The 21,755-nt window shown below is 33.6% G+C and overlaps 1 pseudogene; it reads right to left on the bottom strand.

The window, feature by feature from the left end:
* Positions 1–11,455: 11,455 nt before the first annotated feature.
* Positions 11,456–14,142, bottom strand: LOC149579768 (scopoletin glucosyltransferase-like; annotated as a pseudogene).
* Between the last annotated feature and the right edge of the window lie 7,613 nt (positions 14,143–21,755).

The raw sequence follows: 21,755 nt of genomic DNA, 5'->3' as shown, positions 1-21,755 counted from the left end.
ATCAGCATCAGTATAGGCTCTTAATTTAAATTTCTCATTTTTCTTATAATATAGACCATATTCCTATGTTCCTTTTAGATATCTCATTATTCTCTTTACAACCATCAAATGATTCTCCATGGGATTAGTAGAGAATCTTGCAACTATCCCTACAAATAATGCAATATTAGGTCTACTATGTACTACATATTATAATTTGGCAATTATAGTGCTGTATAATGTTTGATTCACTTTAGCTGAATCATCATTCTTTGACAACTTATGCCCTGTCACCATAAGTGTACCTACTAGTTTAGAATCTTTCAATCCAAAATTTTTTAGTATCTCCTTGACATAGTTTGACTGAGTGATGTATATACCATATTTCATCTGATGTACTTGAAAACCCATAAAGAACTTGATCTCTCCAAACATAGACATCTCAAATTCTTGCTTCATTTCATTTGCAAAATCCTTACATAAAGCATCTTTACCTCCAAATATGATATCATCAACAAAAATTTTAGATAATAAAATACCTTTTCCTTTCTCTATCTTCAAGTACAGATTGTTTTTATCATCAGTCTTTTCAAATCCAATCTTCACAAGATAATTATGAAGTCTCTCATACCATGCTCTTGGTGTTTGTTTCAAACCATATAGAGCTTTGTGTAATCTACACACCATGTTCTTATTGTTAACATCAACAGATCCTTCTGGCTGTTCTATATAGACTTTTTCGTCTAATATACCATTCAGAAATGCAAATTTAACATCCATTTGTTAAACTTTGAAAACTTTGTATGCAGAATAAGAAATCAGAGTTCTTACTCCTTCTAATCTAGCAATAGGAGCAAATGATTCTCCATAGTAAATTCCTTCTTCTTGTGCATATCCTTTACAGACTAATCTTTCCTTGTTCCTTGTGACTTCACCATTTTCATCTAGCTTATTTCTATATACCCACTTGGTGCCAATCAATATTTTTGTCTTTTGGTCTAGTAATTAGAGTCCATGTTTTATTTTTCTCAATTTTTTCAATCTCTTCTTCCATGGCTTTACTCTAGTCCACATCTTCTAAGGCATCTTTCACTATTCTAGGTTCTATCATACTCAACAAACATGTCTCATTTCTCAACTTGTTTCCTGTCATTTGTCTAGCATCTTTATCTCCTATGATTTGTGTAGTAGGATGATGTCTCTTGACATATTTAGACAATCTTGGTTCAACTCTGGTTTCTTCATTTGGTCTATCTACTTCAGAGTCACTATGTGTATTTCTTTCATGTATACTAATCTCAGAATTAGAATGTGCCTCAACTTCCTTCTATAACTTGGCATTTGAATGGAGCTCGGTTCCTAAATGCAACTCGACATTCATAGTATGTGACTCAGTAGTAACTAAAACTTGCCATTGGTTTGTAGCTTGATTTGCAACATCTTCTTCAATAGGTATACCTTCATAAAAATATACAAATGATTTGTATTCTTCTAGTTCTTTCATAGGTTCAACCTCATATGCTTTTGTATATTCATCAAATTTCACATTTGTACTTTCCACAACTTTGTTAGTGTTAGTATTCAAAGACTTATAAGCTTTACTTCATGTGGAATAACCTAGGAATATACCTTTTTCACTTTTTGCATCTAGTTTACCATTCATGAAATCTTTTAGAATAAACCATTTGCTTCCAAATACCTTAAAATATTTTACATTGGGTGAGTATCCATACCATAGTTCAAAAGGTGTTGAATGAGTACCTTTCTTGAATTGTACACAATTCAAGATATAGACAGCTATACTTATAGCTTCTCTCCAGTATTTCAAAGTAACATTTTTCTCCATCATGAGTATCCTAGCATAGTCCATTACATACATGTTCCTCCCTTCAGTAATTCCATTCTGTGGAGGGGTTCTAGGAGCAAATGTATATCTTTTGATTCCTCTGTTATTACAGAACATCTCAAACTAATTTTATGTAAATTCTCCTCCTCTATCAGTTCTCAAACATTCCAAACATTTACCTATTTCCTTCTCAACTCTTGCTAAGTACCATTTAAACATTTGGAAAGCATCAAATTTCTATTTCAGAAACATAACTATCATCATTCTAGAATAATCATCAACAAGTAGCATAATGTACTTATCTCCTTTATAGCTTTACACTTCAATTGGTCCACACAAGTTAGTATGATCAATCTCTAGTATTTCTTTAGAGGTATGAGTTTTACTCTTAAAACTTGAATTTGTCATTTTGCCTAACTAACATTGTTTGCACATTATATTATCAAGCTTCTTCAACTTAGGCAAACCTCTAACTTTTCTCATGTTACTAATACTCACCAAGTTATCAAAATTAACATGACATAACCTTTTGTGCCATAGCCACACATCATAAAATTTTATAATTAGGGAAGGAGCATCCTCTATATCAAGATATAATAGATTACTCCTAGTTTGGTCACCCTTTCCAATTAGTTTTCCATCAGTATCATATATCTTAGCAATCTTGTTTTCAAATTCAACCTTGCATCCTAAATTATTCAATTGTGACACACTCAATAGATTATAGTTAACTCCTTCAACATAGTAAGCATTGTCACATAAAATCTTTTCTATGAGTTTGATAGAACCTTTTCTTTTTATCAACCATGGTGAATAATTACCAAATCTTACAATATTTCAATCATAACAATTCAAGGTAATGAACTTACTTTTGTCTCCAGCCATGTGATGTGAACACCCATTGTCAATGATCCATCTATCATTCTTGTTCACAAAAGACACAAGTGTAGTTGCCTCATCTTCATTAGATTCGTCCTTCATTGAAATATACATCACTTCATCGTCATATTCATTAGATTCATCTTTTGTTTCCTCTTCAACAATGTAGAAAGACTTCTTGCCTTTATCTTTGTAGTCCTTTTTGTCTTCATCTCTTCTACTTTTGTAGTTCTTCTCATCTAGACATCTAGCAGCAATACGACCAACTTCATTACAATTGAAACAAATGATAGGTAGTTTACCTTTAAACTTGCCTTTACCTCCATGAAATCTTCATGCCAGTAGTGCTTCAAATTAATCTACATCCTCCTTATCTATATCACTGTCACTTGACACATATTTTGTCTTCTTCTCATCAAGGTCCTTCAATGATAACTTAGCTTTGAAAGTAGATTCAATATTTTTAGGTTTGTAATTATCAAAGTTAGATAGCACAAAAGCAGTGAGCCTACCTACTAGACCTTCAAGAGTTAGATCATTTCCTGGTACACATCTTAGTTCTTGTATTGCAGAAATTTTAATAGCATAGATCAGTTCCAGTGTTCTCAAAAATTTGCTTAGTATGGTATCATCATCTATTTTACCAGTAGCTCCCCTTATTGCATTAACAACATCTTTTATCCTAGAGCAGTATTGAGCAATATTCTCACCTTCTTGCATTCTCATATCATCAAACTTACCTCTAAGACTCTCAGCTTTGGCTCATTCTTGTCTCCTCCATAGATGGTGTGTAGAGCATCCCACATTTTCTTTGCACTACCAAGACTTTTGATATCATCAAATTAAACATAGCTTAGGGCAGAGGCAATTTTCAGAATTGCTTGGTTGTGTTCTTTCTTCTTTTTTGGATCCTCAGTAGGATCAACATGATCAATAGTAATGGTAGATTATGCATAATCTCCAAGTCCTCCAAGGTGTAGCTTCATCAAACTTTTTCATCTAGGAAAGTTATCTCTATTAAGCTTGGGTACTTCTCTTTTTGACATCTTGATCTTTGTGCTTCTAGTACCTTGAAACTAGTCCTCTTAAGAAGATGGCTCTGATACCAATTGTTGGAATTCTTTAGGGCAGAAGCAATCTCTAGCATTGCCTAGTTGCGTTCTTTCTTCTTTTCCAAATCCTCACCAAGATCAACATGCTCAATAGTAATGGTAGATTGTGCATGATCTCTAAGTCCTCCAAGGTGTAGCTTCATCAAACTTTTTCATCTTGGAAAGTTATCTCTATTAAGCTTGGGTAATTCTCTTTTTGACATCTTGATCTTTGTGCTTTTAGTACCTTCAAACTAGTCCTCTTAAGTAGATGGCTTTGATACCAATTGTTGGAATTCTTTAGAATAACTAAGAGGGGGGGTGAATCAATTATCTAAGGTCTAGATGTATAAATAAAACTTTTCATAGTTTAGTGAACCCATAAAACATTTATCATCATGCATGCATCTATAAGATTATGCAATCATTTAAAAAACTTGTAGGTTACTATTAAATCAATTTGCAAAAATGTAAACATGAAACATAACAAATTCAATAGTACACTTGACACAATAATTTATGTGGAAACCCAAGTAGGAAAAAACCACTAGTAACATGCTACTCCTTTTCACTCTTCTAACGTAATGCCCTGTGAAAGGTCAACCCTATTAAAGGTTGCAATACGCACTGCTAAATGTGACCCTGTTAAAGGAATTCAATCACCCTGTTAGGAGTGAGCCTTGTTAAAGGACTTTAGACCATTCACTTGGAATGTTACTTGGTTAAAGGATTTACAAATGATTATTAGGTCAACCTTAATGCAAGGATTTACCCTAGACATTACAATTTTTAGAGAGTAATAGTAAGGCTTGATCTAATAATAACTTACAACTCCATTTGTAGATTATAGATCTCTATTTTAGTCTTCCATTCTACTTGACTTTCACACATTTTAGCTCTAATAGCTTGTTCGCCCTTCAAGCATCCATACCCATAAGCCTTCTTTCTTAACATGTCAATGTAGACTCTTAATTAGGTCACTGAATGAAGCAATACCCTTGACTCCTTGTCTTCCTTATGTTCTTGCACACGCCAATCCTTGCTTCTAACCAGCTATTCCTTTAAATAGGAAATTAAGATCTTTTGTCATTCATTCTGCATCATCCAATTTAGGGTTAGGATAGATTAGGTAGGATTCAATGAATCTACCCCTTACTTCATATCACTTCTAGAAACTTCTCTTTCAATCCTCTTTGAATTTTCCTCAAAACGGTATACCATGAATTATATGCCACTAGCTCATCAATCTTATGTTCCACCTAGTTCACACAATCCAAGAAAAAAAACTTGTTGGCTTAGATCCATCTAATTCATGATCTTTCTAATAATGTTGAAATTTGACATTAACTTGCATCTAATTCTTGGCACATACTATGTTGCTTGGCATCCTCTGTAAAATCACTTGGCATGAACTAAAGTTTAATAGTGTTGAGCATCAACTAAACTTTACTCGGCATCCACTAGTTTTCTTGGCATACACTAAAATAGACTTTTACTTGGCTTGAACTGATTTTATGCCTTTCTTGCATTAACTTTAATCGGCACCTACTATCCACTCAGTCAAGCTTTGTAGACAAACTTTTTTAAACTTGTTCTTCTGAACTTGTTTAATGTAACCAACCTTTGCAACCTTAAGTAGATTATCAATGCACTATGATATCACTGTCTTAGTTGATTCTTGTACTCCTTTTTATATCATAACTCAACCTTTCCTCTAGGCGCTATTGTTACATCTTTTGATCAAATCCTCTTCATCAATCAAATAAGTGATAGTACTTAAATCATATAAGTAGTTGTCTTACTAGCAAAATAGCAGGTTTGACATTAGCGATAAAACGATGATTGAAGCACATTTATCATACTTGTATCAATCTATTTTCAACAATCTCCTTCTTCAACAATATGTTCAAACCACTTTAAAGTTTAAACAATCATTTTATATTTTTCTTATTTTAGTGACTATGTAATTTGACACAGGTTGTGATTTGACATTAACGCAAAGAAAGTATGGGATGTGCATAACATATGATGGCATGGCATGGAGGCATCCAACCACAAAATAAGTAGGTGGATTGAAAGTATTGGGTGTAGGAAATTGATTATTAGATGGAAAGGTGGTAGCTCTTGAAGTTACTACTTAAAGTAACATCTAAATATATATTTCTGTGCCAATGATAATTGAAATAGTGATTATTTAGTAGATGATTATGAAGATTGTTAGTAATTATGAAGTGATAAATGAAAAATAATTAATTTTATAGGTATAGTGAAAGTGTTTGGTTGAGATTGTATGTACTAACTATATAGTTTGTTCTTTCCCTTATTCATATAATTTTAGGATTTTGTTGTTTTCATAATGCATAGAAACTATTTGAGAAGATCATATGTTTATAAGTAGTACTACTTTAAAATTTGTGTATTAAGGAAGAAGCAATTCATTTTAGGTCCCAAGAGGTGCATGCATATGTATAAGCATATTGTGATTATTTTGTGAGTAATTATGTATTAATGGATGTTTATACACACATACACACACACACACACACATGTGTGTGTGTGTGTATACATACACACACACACACACACACGCGCGCGCGCGCGCGCACACACACACACACACACACACACACACACACACACACACATGTATTGTAATGGGCACCCCTGGATGTCCCATAAAACTAAACCAATTTGTAATAACTTCAGCAATATTGTCATAATACTCCAGCCCATGCTTACGAACTTGCTGCTACAATACTTTGTCCTCCAATCAGTCCACTACCTTCATAATACCATTCCCTCCAAGCGGCATAAGCGTCGGACAAGTAGTGAAGAAGATATGAGCAAAATATCAAATCTGCCTGTAGCCGGAAATGCAACTAAACTGCCTGATACTAAAGCCAATAAGAAAGAATTCCAAAGGCCAAACCCCAAGGGAATGACGTCTAGAATGTTACAAGAGAGGATAGACGTCCTCAAATGCCAAGAACAAAGCTGCAACTCACACACCAATTTCTTCTCATATTCAACCTGTCTAATGAAGCCACAAATGCTTCCTTTTATTCTATTCCCACGGGTCCCCTCAACTCATATGGGCAATGTGGGATAAAAGATGTGTAATATAAAACATATATTAAAATACCCCTTATGTCCCCCTTGGGTACACATCACCATAAAATAAATATTAAAGTAACACTTTAATATTTTACAATTAAATTAGACGTTACTTTAATAAAACTTCAGGCATTAAAATGTATTAGCAATCGGACTCCGAATAATGTGAGTGATAGCTCATCGGAAAGCTCTCACCGAGGACTATCGAATCCAATCACCAAAATTGACCTGCACTGTGTCCTGCCAACTTACTAAAAATAGTAAGTATACCTGAAACTTTGTACATCAACTTCGTTTTGGCCCAAACTGGAAATGACTAGGCCAAAACACTCCAAGATCCCATTAAACCCTTCATTAGCCCTCGGGACCATGTAGAACAAGGCTAACACACACACACACACTTGGTCAACTGCTAAAAGATGGGATCATTACATGTATATATATGTGTATACACACACACACACACACACACACACACACACACACACACACACACACACACACACACACATAGTTGAGGAAACTTAATGTCCAAGCTTATTTGATTGATTTTAGTTGAATTAATATTATTATAGGTATTAGGTTAATTATGATCCTTGTCCTAATTCAAAATCTCTATAAATTTTAGACCATCTTCTCCTTTATTGGCTAGTTCACTCATAATTCTATTTCCTTCTCTATATATATGTTTAAATTCTAGATCTGAGAAGGAATGAAGAAGATCTAAGCTATGTTCTAAGATAGATTAAAGTTTCTATTAGGGAGTTCTACTAGTTCTTAGAAAACATTGATGAGAATATGAGAATCTCCTATTTCGAGGCGTTTATTATCAAGGTCTTTGTAGATTTCAAGTTTTCTATTAATCTTGTGATTTTAGTTTTATTTTTAGTAGATTCATTCAAGAGTTTTGCAAATTTTGTTGAATTTTTCCTTCCCAATCTTGAATAATATCTCCAATAGTAGAGACCCCTGAGCTTGCTCTAGATGCTCCACAAAAAAATAACGTTTACAAATCCTTCTTAGGGGGTTGGGTTTATCTCGCTCAAGTTGGATGGTTTTCCTCATATAAATATTTGTGTCTTATTGTTCATTTTTATTTTGTTGCTTATCTTCATTTCTAATGTGAAAATTGAACAAGGAGTGGCTCCTTTTAGAACTTTAGGCTAAAAAGGGACCTCAACAAGAAAACTCTAAAGCACCATCATTGTAACATTTAAATTTTATCTTTCCTTGCTTTGTGTTCGGATTTCGTATGCCAAATGATGATGAGTTATCAAACTTGTAGGTTCTTTTTGCGAAATTTGAAATTTGAACCTAAATAACTAAAAATAAAGTATTCTTCAAATGAATAGAAGAGGCCTAGAAAGAAATGGACTTAGATCACATATATTAAATAACAATTTTTATTAGATTACAATTTTTCTCAAATGGAATAAAATAGGTCTAAAATAAAATGAAATGATAGATATGAATGAAATGAAATGAACATGAATCACATAGATGTAATTGCAACTTTGCATAAATGGAATAAAACATTGAATTGTAATAGACTTAGGTGACATACATGGAAAAACAATTTTCTTGAAATGGAATTGAACAAACCTAGAATAAAATGAATTACATTGAATTACAAAATGGAAAAAGACCGAACCTAGACTGAAATGAAGTACATTGAATTGCAATACAAAATAAAACAATCTTTAACTTGGATTGATTACAATTTTCTTATAATAGAGGTCTAGAATGAAATGAGCTTGGGTCACATTAAATTACAATTGTCCTCAAAAGACCTATCTTAGGTCTTTGCTTAGGCATTTTCTGAAACATTTTCATTTTAAAAGACAAACACTCCTTTGGTATGCTTTCAAAATTTGGAATAGGCTGAGAAATCTAAGGAATATGGTTCAGGTAGTTATGAATGCAAATCCAAAACAAAAAAATGAGTGGCATATATAGTCAGACCCTTTCTTGTACATTGATTTTCGTCTAGCCTCTCATGGCCTAAAACAAGCCTAGTCAAAAAGAGCTTGGGACAACTACTAGTAAATGCAAACACCCCAAAAAAAGGCAATTTTGACTTTTACGAAACAAACCATAAAATTAAATTCATATGAAAAGATTTTTAACGTGATCTTCACATAGGGAAAATTACTATTGAAAGATTTAAAAGTTCTTACTAAGATCTGATTTGTTTTTGTTTGCTACTTCAAAGTTGCAACTCTTGAAAGAAAATTTGAAAAGTTCTGACTAGATCCAATGTGGTCTTGGAATATCATGACTTCCTCAACCATAACTACTTGCATACTGGGAGTTATCATCAGTCCAATTTTTGAAATTATGCTCTCATTACTGACATCGAATTCATCATGCATGAAAAAAGTGTATCATGTTCTATAGAAAAATATCAATAATTTTACAGCATAATTCACTTTACAACTGTAATTTCATTTCTATGATTTTTTTTGGAATGTGAAGATGAGTGGGTTGGAAAAGCCTCACATTGTGGCAGTGCCATTTCCAGCACTGGAAAAATATAATATATTTTATACATGCTTTGGACATTCCTATGCATAAATGTTGACTACAGTCTAATCACTTTAGTTCTATTCCTACTCTCTTACATGAAAAGATCTAATAATTTGTATGGATATGTTTAATTTTTTTTTTATTAATGGAGTTTAACAATAAATAGCAATATGAAAAGATTACATTGTTACCTTGATTACACTCAAATATGCTAACAACATTTTTTTTTTCCAAGGCATTTGTACAATAAGGGAGGATAGAAATAGGAGCTAAGGCCGACAAACAAAAAGATGATCAACTCATTATTCTTAAATAGTTACTAGCTGCCCTTATCTTAAAATTAATCTACCCTCTATCTATTTTGTTGCCACATCTTATTTTTCACCCTTATCCAACTCATTTTATGAATTTGTCCTTTCCTTCATACTAAATACCTCTTTGGTCTCATATAAAATATATTATAAGCTTGGTTGGCTACCCTTTGTTTTATTTAATCCTTTCCTCATTATTGGCAGTTTACTTCTCCTTATTTGCAGCTATTCCTCCTTTTTCTATCCTTTATTCTCCATTTCTTATCCCCTTTTATAACATATGTTTCGACTCAGTAAAAGATGTGTCTTTTCATTCATTTAGTTATTACATTAGTAACCAATAAGTTATCTCATAACCATGTTAACAAATCACCTTAATTCCTTTCCCTTCTTCAAGATGCATGATATGTGGGGTCTTAAAGTAAGACACTATACTATAAGACTGATGATGCTCATATTTGGGATCATAATTTGTAATTGTGCTATTTTAATATGAGTAATAAATTCATCGATGTCTTAAATGTCTTTGTATTTGTGTTCTAGAATCAAAATTATTATCTTTCCTCTATCAAGTAATTTTGTTGGTAATATTTGAATCATGATTTAAGTAATGAGTTTGCAATCATTAAGACATATCATCTCTTTAACTTTGTCACTACTAAGGAGCCATAAACATTGAAAATGACACAGAAATGTTGACAAAGATCTTTACCATCCATTTGTTGAGTCCAAAATTACACTGTTTGAAAGAGAAACTTAAAAAAGTTTTGGAATTAGGCTAGTGATTTTAATGGAATCCTAGGCTTGTGTGAAGAAAAACCTGATTTATCCTATGAAGAAATTTTTTTAGGAAGATTAATTAATTTGAAATCTTTGGACAAAATACCTGACCCAAAAACTTGCACCTTTATCACACCATTTTTTTTAATGCATAGAACACTTAAAATTCATTCATAATATACTCATGAATTTTAGTGACAAACATACCCTAACACTCATAATCCCATTACCAGAAAATTAAGAAAGGGCAGAGATGCATCCATCACATTCCAAACAAAGAACCCTAAGTAGATACACTATTTAAAAGAAACAAGAGGAATAATAAATAAGAAAAAATGTCACATACCCTTATGCGGAAAAATGTTGTCAATTGAAAGCTCCACACTTATGTAACCAAAAAATAAATATCCCTATTTCGAGAGAAAAGAAGATCCAACAAAATTCCATATGTTAATAGAGAAAACCATTTTTTACAAAAATCGCAATCCATGTCATGCTAGGTAATCAAATCATCATTAAGTTGTTTGACAGATGGCATTTGTAAGCATTTTGTGCCATTTCCCAAAGATTTATGTTGCATGAATGAAACCTCCAAACATATTGCCACTATTTCATGTCATTTCTTAAAGATCTTATTGAAGTGATCTACATAGAAACATTCTATTGCTTCCACAATTATCTATCCTCAAAAAACCACAAAATCTCACAAACCATTCATTTTATATTTAGCTTCCCAAAGTTTGCAAGGGTAAAAGATGGTACATAGAAAAAGTTAGGGTCTCTGCAAGGTAGGGCCAGGGACTCATTAATAGTGCTGCATAAAATTTAGGCTAAACACATTGGAGACAATGGAATGGAAAACTGAAACCAGACTACGGTAGAGAAGCATTATTTATAAAAGTGATAAAAGTCTTACTCAAGATTTCTAATCAAGAGTTAGATTCCCTCTCCTCCTTTTCTTTTGTTGATCTGGTATTCAACTTATGCATCTCACTCAGAAAAGCTCTCAAATCTGTGGTAGAAGATCCTTCCAGCTTGACAGCATCTGAAGCCATCATCTTCAATCTTTCAATGCTCTCTCTCATCTCTTCTCATTTGTCTCCAAGTAGAGCCATTGTGATGGCCTTCTTTATACCTTCCTCTTTCAGAATCTCACCTTTATTCTAGCAAAACTGGATTCCAACGCCCAACTCAGCAAAAAGGTTAGAATTGAAGTGCTGATCTCTAGCCATGGGCCATGCAAGAATTGGGACACCAAGAGAAACGCTCTCCAGCGAAGAATTCCATCTGCAGTGGCTTATGAAGGCACCCACCGAGGGATGAGGAAGAATTACCAGTTGGGGTGCCCAACCCCATATGATTAACCCTCTCCCTTTCATTCGCTCCACAAAGCCCCTTGGCAAAAATGTGCTAATTTGATCAGTTTTTGAATCTGAACTTGAAGACGTTGGTTCGTTCTTTGGTGCTACTTTAATAGTCCATACAAATGGTTGTTCACTGGCTTCCAGACCTTTGGCCAAGGCATGTGTTTGCTCTTCTAGTAATGTAATAAAGCTTCCAAACGAAACATAAATTACAGAGCGTGGTCTACGCGAATCCAGCTAGGAAACCAGCTCTTCTTCATTGATGTCTGCAATTTTCGCTCGCGTCATAATATTGCCCACTCCTCTAGATAAAAATTGGGGATTTATAGGGCCTATTGCCCAAATTGGTTTAGCGGTCAAGGTTTTCAATGTTGGCAGTATTAATTTCTCCCTCTACCTTGCCTGCCATGGTACACCATCCATAGCCGCACCCAATAGTTGCAGACAAATAGACCACAAATTTTCCATGTGCAGCTGTCCAAGCACCGGGCAAGACACCAGCCTCACCGTCCAGCATTAGTTATATTGTCAAGTCTTTCCTACAGCGTTAAATATGCATTTGCTTATTAATTAATAGACTGGCCTGTGATTAGTAGAGCCCATTTTGGGTTTCTCATTATTATGGATGAAGAGTGGCTGAACTGTTGTAGCATTCTAAGGATTTATAATAGATTTTATTTATGCATGAAGTGCTGTAGCACATTGTGATAAGTCTTTATATTTTATATATTGAACTGAATACAGCTTTTAGTTGGTGTTTGTATTTGATCCACTCTATCCACCTCTTTCATTCAAGTGTTGGACATACAAAGGCTTGAACTCATGGAAAGTATATATCAGCATTTCCGATCCTTTGCCAATATCTAGGTAACACTGACGAGCAAAACCCAGAAGAGGGTTTGTGTTGAGGAAAACACTAGGGGATACCTCATTTTCACCCAATCTGACGGTACGCGGCATATTGAAGCTCACCATGAGGCTCTCGTCCTGCTCGTCTTTCTCCAAGGCAGTGTTGTCAAGTATTGAACATGAAAGGGAATGCCGCAGACTCGTTGCGAAGGCTCCGCAGGTGTTGAACAGAAAACTGGAAATGTTGAATTTTTGGGCGGTGTCGACAGCCCACCCCATAAATAAATCGTAGACAATACAAACAGGAGGTGCTACTGTTTGGTGGTCAAATTGCTGCTCCATCCAAATGTTGAAAGGGTCTTGAAGCTTCATTGCGAGGTGGAATATAAGACCCATTGATTCGAGCGGAAGAAGGTTGGTGCTCTCGCATCCATGTAAACACTCCATGAGGGGCAGGGGAAGGGCAACCAGGCAAATATCGAGGGCGTCATTATCAGGGGCATGATCAAGGTAGCCCTGCAGGCGTGAGACGGTTGCAAGTGTCGTGACATAACTGACGGTGAGGTCGTGGGAAGCGAGGAGCTTTGCGAGGTCGAGAAAAGGGATGAAGTGGCCCAGGCTGTGAAAAATCTAACTATTGCAGTCACTGATTATTAATCTCCTCTCATAAACGATTATTAAACTGCTGAAAACAAATCCCTAGCTAATATCGAAAAATAACACAACTGCAACTTCACTTATAAAATACGGAAAGAAATGCGCAACACAAAGAACACAAGATTTTCGGACAAATTGTCCCTGGAAAAACCCCTAAGGGAAAACCAGTTCTACAGATGAGAAATTATATTAAACTTCAGCAAATCAAGAGATACAAAATTCCTTGCCTCTCACTGGTAGAACTTCGACAACTTCCTAATTTCTCCCACTGATATTCCTCACTGCTATCCCTGCACTAACACTGCGCCCTTGCTAACACTGCAAGATTGTTTGCTAACACTGCAAACTGCTTCTCCAAAGCTTTTCGCTTATACTCCAAATGCCCCCTAGACCCCCTTTTATACTACTCTCATTGGTAAACCAACGATCAAGATTAAATTAAACCAACGGCTGAGATTAAGACAAATCGACAGCCAATAATAGAATTGGTTGCAAGGTGTCCAAAAGAAAATCTCTAAAATTAGTAAATAATAACCATTTACTAATTCTTGGCAAGTGGACAAACAGCTGTCCAAACCACCCATAAATACAATAGCTATTCATAGATAAAGACAAACAGCTGTCCAAGCTACCCATAAATACTACTGCTATTTTCGGGTCAGAAATAACAGCTATCCAACTAACAATAATTAACACAAGCCTGAGAATGGCACTGCCACTACATGGGGCTTCTCACTTCTATTCATCTTTGCTCACCAAAATGCATCTACCCAACTGAGTTTGTCCTCCTCTACTTATTCCCTCGGATTTCTTCATTAAAAATTTGAAACATTTCAAGTAGCGTATTCCCCACGCAAAAGAAAATGCTTTCCTACCTACCCAGTCCCCAATCTCTTTCGCCACGCCTGACGAAGCCAATTTGTTTGACAGGTTCAAATTCAAAATTGGGTGCCTAGTATAGAAATTAAGTCACTTGAATCCATTGAAGAATTTTGTGATCAGAGATCAAACGGCAATTAAACACTTGTTACCGACAAGTTCCATGTGATTTAGAGTTAATTTAATTCTTTCAATCAATCAAGAGTTAATTTAATTCTTTCAATCAATCAACAGTCTTTTTCAATATTGGAACACCATAAGCTTCTAACCACTAATTTGTCATGTCTAATTATGATTCAACCCGTGTCTATGAGTTGTAGTGGATGAGGTGTGGGAAAGAACATGTGATCATCTCTTAGAAGTTCCTTGCTTCATAAGATTGAACTTTATCTTTAATGACAATCATAAATTGTTAAAAAAAGTGTAGAAAAAGGAGTTTTTAAGGTTGAGCTTGTAAAGAGAAATCCTAAATGTATCGAAACTCTATTTTCTAAGTAGATAATTTTTCTATAATTAAATTATAGTTATATTGAAAATATAGAAAATACATCAAATTTATTTTTTAATAATAATTTATTAAAATTATATTTTATTTTCTAAAAGAATACTATTAATTGATGTCAATAAGGATGTGTCTTAGGTTTGTGCTAGAATTAAAATTCATGGAAAAAATATTAAAGAGACTTTTGAAAATTTATTTTATACATGCACTCCATATTCATGATAATGAATCTACAAATTGTATTCTTGAAATAAGTGACACAAGCATAAAATTACCTACCTATAGTGTGATGTCTTTGAGAGTAAGAAATAGTGGAAGGTAAATACATGTATGTTCAGAGGAAATAAGATTAAATATAAAAAGTAATATAATAATTGATATGGAAAGTAATTATATTTGACAATAGAATTAAACCAAATAATGAGCAAAATCCCACTCAATTGTATATGAAGAGTTAGCATAAAGTTAGAATCCCTTAAATTGGTGAGTAGAAAAATCATAAATAACACAAACACTAATTTAGAAAAGTCATTTGGGAAAAATGTTTCCAAATGCTAGCACAATTAAGATTGTATTCACAATAGCCAATAAGACATAGTAGAAGCATGTAAGCCTAAAGAGAACTAATAATAAAATCCAATAAACAAAAAAACACTAGCATCTTGAGAGCAAGGTCAACCCCCATAAACCAGGAATATTTGAAATTGATTTTATTTGTTTAACTTCTTATTTAACATTTTAGTCAACAAATACAATATGTGAATAGTATGTGTGATTGATTTAACTAGTTTAACTATATATTTAATCTTTTTTTACAGCTTAGTACTTTAATAAAAAATAATTGTGATAGTTTTGTTAAATTAAATTACTTTTCTTCTAGAATTAGATATTTTAGTATAATTGATATCATCAACTATTATAAAATGTTTTTGATTTTTTTAATTTTGAGAATGGTAGACATGTAGTTATTAGTAAGTAAAAGATCTCAAACTTTTAATGATTGCTAGTTTACATTTCTTTGAGTGGACTAAACTATTTTTATTTTTTAGTGTGAAACATTTTCTAGTGATTTCATTCCTTATGGTTTGTTTATGTGTAATTGATGTATCAAAATTTTCCTTGTATCTACTATTTGGAATTACATAAAAAAAAATTCACGATTTTGTGAAATATTTTGTTTTCTTGTTTGATTTTTTCCAACCAGAATAGAAAATTTTGAGAGGTTTTAAAATAATAATTCCTTAAAATTCTTTTTACAAAAATGATGGTTGTTCTCCCTATTTTGGTCAGTTCACTTTAGCAGTTCCAAATTCTATGTAATGGTGTCATTTTCCCTCTTATATTGTGATGACACTAAAAGTTGTAGAAAATTATGAGGGCATTGCTAACTATCTATATTATTAGATTATCATTCTTAGAGACGCACAACAGTAGATACATAAAAGCTCCAACATGTAGAAGAATACCAAAATCAATGTTTCCCACAAAATTCAAAATTGTACATGTGTCAAGAACTCTAAAACACACAATGTTTAAATGCCATAAAGTTGAAGGAAAATAAAAGAAAATCTAGGCCATGACTATTCAAAATATAACATTTTTACTCTGTACTATATGTATTCCTTTCAAAGACATTTATGATAATAAACCTATCAAACAATAAAAAAAATCTTTAGAATACCAAAAACCTCTTATTTCCATTAAAAATTCCTCTCCAATTCGGCTCACCATGTGGGTACTGAAAGTAATTCCTAGTAGGATAACTATTAGAAACATTCATAAATGGTACTTCAAGTGGAAAATGAAAAAGTATGAGATTGAACATTTTTATGCTAATATGCTTATGTTCCTTGTCTATGCTTGTACATTTTGCATATCCTACAATCATGAAATTCCATAAGATAACAATGCACACGTCTTGCCTATGCTTGGAGACTTTGCATGTATGTATCTATTGAGATAATTGATGGATGTCAATAAGCTCCCATTGTAAGGCAACCTAGGAGGATGTTGGCACAATCTTGGATTTTGGTTCTACCAATAGCAATTACATTTCCTTGAAAGTCTCTCTCATATTTGGTAGTGTAGAATATATAAATCAAATTTAAATATAATGAAAATAATTAGTAATATAAAGATAATTTTATTAAATTAATAAATAGTTAAATTAAAATTAAAAAAAATTGTTGAATTTATTAAAATTGATATCCAAAGAAAAATCTAAAATATAATTAATATTGACATTAACTTTTTGTTTTGATAGATAACGAGGCCTAAAGACCAATAATATTACATAAAAATATAATACCCCATCTCAATAAGGCACCAAAAGATAAGAGATGAGGATAGGAATATCTGATTTTGCCGTTACATCTTTGAATTTATTAGGAAACAACAACGTTCCCATATCTAAATTAATATTGACATTGTTAAAATCAATTAAAAAATTAAATTAATATTGAATAAATAAAAATTATTAATAAATTCTTTGTTCCTAATGCTATTGATGTTAACTTATTTTTAAATTATTAATCAACTATACAAAAACAATGTGATGTAATTGACCTAAGACTAGGTAGACAAAACATTTTTGCCTTTTAAAAAAGAATCATTAGTGTGGCATCAATATAGATTATAAAGATGACTCGTACTCAACATGACATCATTAGAGATTGATATATAATAAATTCTTATATTATTGATGTGATTTGAATATATAAATTAGTTTATTTTCAAAGGAAGCTAGAAAAGATTTCAATATCATTATGTATCAACAAATTTCAAAGCACTAAAGGCATGTCCTCATTTGCATAAAATAATAGTGAACAATAATGTTTCCATAGTTAAATGAGACTCATGAGATGCATTGTGATGGTGTTACTTGAACCAACTATGTTGACTAGAGTAACCTTTATCATCAAAATACTATCATCTAATCATGCCTAAAAACATAGAGTTAAACAACCTTTTTTTTTTATAGGTAACATTATTTGAATTATATTGAAATTAAAGAGAGATTACAAAATATGTGGCATGACCATAAACCTTACTACCATAAATCTACTCGTCCCATGGCCATTCATATGGCATTACAAAAAGTCGAAGAATTAACACTCTGTCAAAAGCCTAGACCTCCCAACCCAACCTAGATATTGAAAACTAGAGACAAATAGGACCAAAGATGCCCACAAGAAAATGTTGTTATCTCCACCATCATCTATTGCTACTCCTTAAACTAGTGTGCTGCTTCTTCACATGTAAATGTTGGCATTGAATGATCATCCATCACTAAAATCCCCTTCCTCACTCGAAGATGCTTACTACTATCATCCCCTTGTTCTTCAAGCAGTGAGGCATCCACCCAGACTCTTTTTGATGTGGAATCTCCCCCCTCTAATTGATTTTTCTTTACAATTTGGTGGCACAATGGTTTCCCTGGAGCAAGTGTGTTCTTTCTTGATGTAGCCTTCATGAAGTCTCTCTTGCTCTCGGTGGACACCCAAATTTTCCCAAGCAGAAAATCCACAATCTTTCTCCAACCCTGCTCTTTCTTTTAGAGATGCACTCCTTGTGGATTTGCAAAGGACACTACTAGTGGCTGGATAGATGAGTCCCCACCACCAACTAGCCTCCAAGGATCCTCTCCCACCTCTACACCCATGCCTAAGACAACACGTTCAATAATATCCTCCAACCCCAAAAGCCACTGCATATCCACATAAGTAGTAACTACATGATGAGCCTCCTCTTTTGTTTCTCCCACTAATACTGCCAGTGCCAAAAATAGAGATGCCACATCTAGGTTTGATTACCTCTTCCAATGCATCCAGGTACTCCAGCCCGAACATCTATTGGCCTCCCTCCACAAACTCTAGATCATCAAACACAAATATGTTCTTAAGGCACCGAACAGTGATCTTACCCTCTTAAGTCTACATCTAATTCTCTAAGCCTAAAGCAATATTAGCCTCAATTTTTGTCACCTTTGAAAAAAGTTGAATTTGGCTTGTCTTCTACCTAAATTTAATGTACTTGGAACTCTTTGGAAACAAGCTAACACTGGAGTAAAGAAAAATGATTTCACACAAGCTACCATGCATGAAGGATTGGGATCTTTGCATGTTGTAAAATGATAAATGCCATGGGTGGAAGGAGTCATGATGCCTTCTCCAAAAATATCGGCCAAGATGTAATTGATTTAATTTTTATCGTTGGCCAAGGAAAATAAATTTTCCTCTCTTTAATCTAAAACAAGGTTTCACAGATCCTCAAAGATTTCATTCTAAGAACCCATTTTTGCATTTTCTCCCATGTTAGCCAACATATCCACCACCCTGTTTGCTTCTCAGAATGTTTGGGAAACCTTGAAGTCTTCAAATTCCATTAGTAAACCTTTAATCTACTGAATTTATTTATCAAGGTGCCAAGGCTCCATCTTCCCTTTCTTAGTGCCATTTATGATAATCTCTGAGCCCTTTACAAATGGACTCTTCTAATGCCCAGTTTGGTTCCTAAGACAAGAGCCTCTTTCACTGCAAAACATTCAGCCACATTATTCATGACATCATGCAGACATTTTTCCATGAAGGTGAGAGTATTTCCCTTGTAAACTCTTGCTACACAACCACATCTTGAGACCCTCAGGTTTCCCCTAGCTACCCCATCAAAGTTAATTTTAATCCATCCTTCCTCTGGTGGTGTCTAACAAACCTTTCCCCTTTTATGAATAGGATTAACCCTACCAAGCCCATGAACAGGCCTAGAGTTAAACAACCTTACATTAGTCTAAATGCACATATTAATTTAGAAGACCATTTTGAAGGCTTTTACATTAACCATATAAAAAATATAGACTAAAGACTCTAAATTATATTTGAGAGAACTAATAACTAACAAGATTAGTTATTATTTTTCAATCAAATAGACTAATAATTTTTATTTTTTTGAGACTCCATACGAGGAAACATTACCCTTAAGAGGAGTCAATAAATGGGCACATGGATCTCTTCAATAAAATTATGTGCTTTCAGCACAGATTCTTAACATGTCATTCAGGTTTAGGCAAGAGGATTCTTGTCAATTTATGTTCAACCATACTCAGAACCCAACAAATCTAGATATAGGTCATAGGGGAGAATTTTTGACAATTTGGCTAAGGTAATCATTTGATGTTGTCATTTATGGAAACATATCTTCAGTATGGAGATGGAAGATCATAAATATTTAGTTAAGGCAATTACACTTAGAAAATTGTCTAAGCATCATACAGTTGATCTGGCAAAGAAGATAGAGTTTTGATTGGCAAGCCTCATAGACATAACATGGACATGTGCAATGTTAGGTATGACAATTGGGCATCATGATAATAATGTATGTGATTTTGCATGTCTGTACAAATAGTACAGATGAAGTTACAAGTAATTTACTAGTTACCACACTATACAGGCAGAACAAAGCATGACAGAAAATTGGATATTTTGGGTTAAGGAATTATTTTGTTCACCAAAATAATTATTTAGATAATTAGGGATGAGTTTTGACATTAAGGTCAAACCATATGTCTATTAGTGACTTAACACTTAGTCAGTTGGTTACATTGCTACTAAGATCTATTGTTGCTACTTAGCTTATCATACTACTAGTAGTGCAAACCAAGTGTTTCAATTGCTACCTAGCTTATTAGTCAAATTACAGTTCATGTCAAGCTTCATAATGTCTATTGAGCATCTGCGGCAAATTATAGTTGCTATTGAGCTTATCATTATCTATCAAGCTGACAATGTTAACATAGTAAATAAAGGTAGTGTTGACTGAGCCATGCAGTGTCAACTGAGCATTTCAATATCTACCAAGTCCTTCAGTGTTGACCGAGTTCTTGCTACTCTGAGTGATCAATGTGAAACAAACTAGTGCCAAATGAATGCCAAATTTTTCCAAGTTGACAGTGCTGTCATATACCAAAAAATCACCATAGTGGTCTTCAGAACCTGAGTTCCAATAGTGAGCCAACTTAGTGCAGATTATTGAATTTGATATTGTAGTTGAGTCCAGAAGTAAATTTATTGTATTGGTATATATGTAATACATTTTATCAAATCAAATGAATCGAAGTGAATTGAAGTGAATCAAGAAAGAAGCAGATGAGTACAAATTAAGAAGGCCACAAAGAGTATATGGAAAAGCAGAGTCTTATCTATCATAGTTAGGTGATCATTGTATTTAAAAGGAATCTCATTTAAAAAATTGAGTTGCAGATTAGAGATCAACCATTAATATATCTTAATAGGTGCATCAAAGAAATTCTTTAACAAGGTAGACTTAACAATCTTTTCCAAATCTTTCAACAGAGTGCATACTTCATTGTATGTTGTAAATCCTTTCACAATGTGGACCTACTAGTCTTTATTGCTCCTAATAAGGCAGATCATTAGAAGTGATCAATTGTAAGCTTTAACAGAGTAACTTTATATGATAGTAATAAAGCTAGTGGGTATTATCCCTATCCCAGTTTTACTTTCTATTTGGAAGGTTTCTAGGTTACCAAATATTGTGTCAAGTGCTATGAATGTTTTATTGCTTTCAATCTTTCATGCATGCAATTAGATTAGATTATATGGTGAATGTTTAATTGGTCATATTAGAATTGTTCATATGGGTCAAAGAGGGTCATAGGGTGACCTGTGACCCCCTTTGATCAATGAAATGATGACATATGTCCTTAGGGGTCCTAGGACCCCTAGGGACATATTAGAAACATTCATATGGGTCAAAGGGGGTCATAGCATGACCTATGACCCCCTTTGACCCATGAAATCACAACATATGTCCCTAGGGGTCCCAGGACCCCTAGGGACATATTAAAATGGTTAATATCGGTGAAAGGGGGATATAGGTTGACCTATCAACCAACACAATCCATTAAATGATGAGATATGTCCCTAGGGGTCCTAAGACCCCTAGGGACATATTAGAGCGGTT

Source organism: Cupressus sempervirens, chromosome 1, assembly GCF_028749045.1.
Source record: "Cupressus sempervirens isolate cs-2001-9-10 chromosome 1, ASM2874904v1, whole genome shotgun sequence".
NCBI classification, from domain to species: domain Eukaryota; kingdom Viridiplantae; phylum Streptophyta; class Pinopsida; order Cupressales; family Cupressaceae; genus Cupressus; species Cupressus sempervirens.
The sequence above is the reverse complement of the archived record's forward strand: the minus strand, read 5'-3'. Positions and strand labels throughout refer to the sequence as shown.